The 1,833-nt window shown below is 36.0% G+C and overlaps 1 protein-coding gene across 1 annotated transcript in view; it reads right to left on the bottom strand.

The window, feature by feature from the left end:
• FRMPD1 (FERM and PDZ domain containing 1) overlaps positions 1–1,833 on the bottom strand; it is a 68,492-nt gene that overhangs the window by 33,309 nt on the left and 33,350 nt on the right. The gene's annotated exons all lie outside the window — the stretch shown is intronic.

Below are 1,833 nucleotides of genomic sequence, written 5' to 3'. Positions count from 1 at the left end.
CCCTTTTCAGCAGGAAGTAGCTAAGGGAATACGCCATCTCCTTTTCCTTATGAATCAGGGTGAAGTCTCTCTCAGGAAGGAGTGATAGGGAATGGCAAAGGACATACTGACAAAGGAGATTAATCAGAACTGGCTTTGACAAGCACTGTGGCAATGGGACAATTAAAACAGACTTTCAAGTGGGAAAAAAAAGAGGAATGAACTGGGGTGAGGGTAGAGAAAATAGTGCAACAATGAATGAATGGAAACCCAAAATCTCTGTAAATGTTCATTAAAATTAATAAAATTTAATTTAAAAAAATAGTAACCTTTGCATTTCCCAAGTGGGAGATATTTACCTTTATCTATTCTTTTATCATGTGTGATTTAAAAAGTTTACCAAAGAAATGCATCCATATCAATCACACAAAACTACCATCCTTTACTTTTTCCTCTCAGATCACTTAGGATTTTTAACTACAAATTGTATTTAGAGAGCTACTTTTGTACTAGAATATTCATAACTCCCCACTAGCTTTTCACCTAACACTTATTTAACATACACTTCTTCATGTGATCTTAAAAATGATAATTTTAATAGCTTTATAATATTCTATTGAGTTATCAGAATTTATTAAACCACTGATCTACTTATTATTAGACATTTAGGGTTCTTTTCATTAAAGAAAATACAACGTAAATAGCACAATTAAGGTCATTGGCAAGCGAACTTTTACTTTTAAATTTTTGCAAATTAAATTAATAGGAATACAATATCAGACCACTTTTTGTAGCATTAATTTTCTTTTTTTCTACCCCTTCAAGGGGCAGAATCACTTTGCAGAAAGCCATTTGATCTTTGTTCTTAGTGACTGAGAATTGGACCAACATTTGATGCTAATGAGTGGGGGCTGGAGAGCTCATGAGGGAGCAGCTGGAGGACTGATGCTGACCTTATGTAATCTGCTATGGTCATGCCAATTTGGAGCTCTGGTGGCCTAATAGTTAGGAAGTTGTACAGACAACCCAAAGGCAGGTGGTTTAACTCTATCAGCTGCTCCATAGGAGAAAGATGGGCAATTTCCTCCCAAGTGATTTATAGCCCTCTGAAACCGGCCCAAAGGTCAGCTATGAGTCTTTCTGACTCAATGGCACATAACACCGCCAATTTGGTGTCAGAAGTGGATGTCTTTAGTCTCCTTGGAATGGTTTTCACACTTAAAGTTATTGGCAAGATGTGTAACCGCAATTTGGACATCATTTATAACATTAAAATGTTAAATCAATTTCCAAAGTCACCAACTAATATATAACTATTTTCCCAGCACCAAGGATTACGGGGTCCTTTTGTGTGTGTATGCTCATTTAGTAAAAAGTGGCGCTTGTTAATATTTTCCTTCCTATTTCTTTAACTATTAGAAATAGCTATATTTTAGATGTTGGTTTACTATTCCAGATTCTTAGGGTAAATATATTACTGCAGCAGTCCCAGTATGCTTCAAGGGGGAAAACTGACAGTTCACTTCATTCTCTTCTAAAAGTTTGAAGATATGAATATGGGTCACAATGATTACCTATTATCAGTTTCACAAATTCTACATCTGAAATCACTGGCTTGGGCTCCTGTTTTTTCTTCCTTTGTCATTTTCATTTTTTTAACCTTTCTCAGCCTCCACTTCTTCATCTTGTAAAACAATCACCTTGCAGGGCTTTTACAATGACTGAGAATGATGTACACATAGAGTTTAGATACACACAATAAAGATTCAATAGAGGATAGGGTATTATAGTTATCACAAGAGTCCACAATTAAGGTTGCATAGTGGAATGTACTTGGGGCGGTGGGAGGGGTGC

The sequence above is a fragment of the Elephantulus edwardii genome, unplaced genomic scaffold (genome assembly GCF_000299155.1).
Source record: "Elephantulus edwardii isolate Elephantulus edwardi_28Jun2011 unplaced genomic scaffold, EleEdw1.0 scaffold00052, whole genome shotgun sequence".
In the NCBI taxonomy this organism is placed as follows: Eukaryota; Metazoa; Chordata; class Mammalia; order Macroscelidea; family Macroscelididae; genus Elephantulus; species Elephantulus edwardii.
The sequence above is the reverse complement of the archived record's forward strand: the minus strand, read 5'-3'. Positions and strand labels throughout refer to the sequence as shown.